The following is a 278-nucleotide window of genomic DNA, read 5'->3' on the forward strand; positions in this document are numbered from 1 at the left end:
GATGATAGTGTTAGTTGTGTGATGGTGGTAATGCAGTAGCTATACTGGTTGTGGTGGTGAAAGTGACTGTCAAGGTAACCGTCATGATAACGTTGATGGCGGTGTATGTGGTTCAAGTGGAAGCAATGAGAATACTGTCGATGATGTTGGTGGTTGTGGTGGTGGTGATAGTGGTAGGATAGTTGTGGTGGTGATTGTGATATGGCAGTAGTGGTGGTGGTGGTGGTCGTCGTCGTAGTGATGCTCCCGCTGGTTTGGCGGAGGTCTGCTCTCTGCGA

The 278-nt window shown here is 49.3% G+C and overlaps 1 protein-coding gene across 1 annotated transcript in view; it reads left to right on the forward strand.

The window, feature by feature from the left end:
• LOC106880976 (probable basic-leucine zipper transcription factor Q) overlaps window positions 1-278 on the forward strand; it is a 49,676-nt gene that overhangs the window by 29,839 nt on the left and 19,559 nt on the right. The window lies entirely within an intron of this gene.

This window comes from Octopus bimaculoides, chromosome 7 (assembly GCF_001194135.2).
Source record: "Octopus bimaculoides isolate UCB-OBI-ISO-001 chromosome 7, ASM119413v2, whole genome shotgun sequence".
Lineage (NCBI taxonomy): Eukaryota > Metazoa > Mollusca > Cephalopoda > Octopoda > Octopodidae > Octopus > Octopus bimaculoides.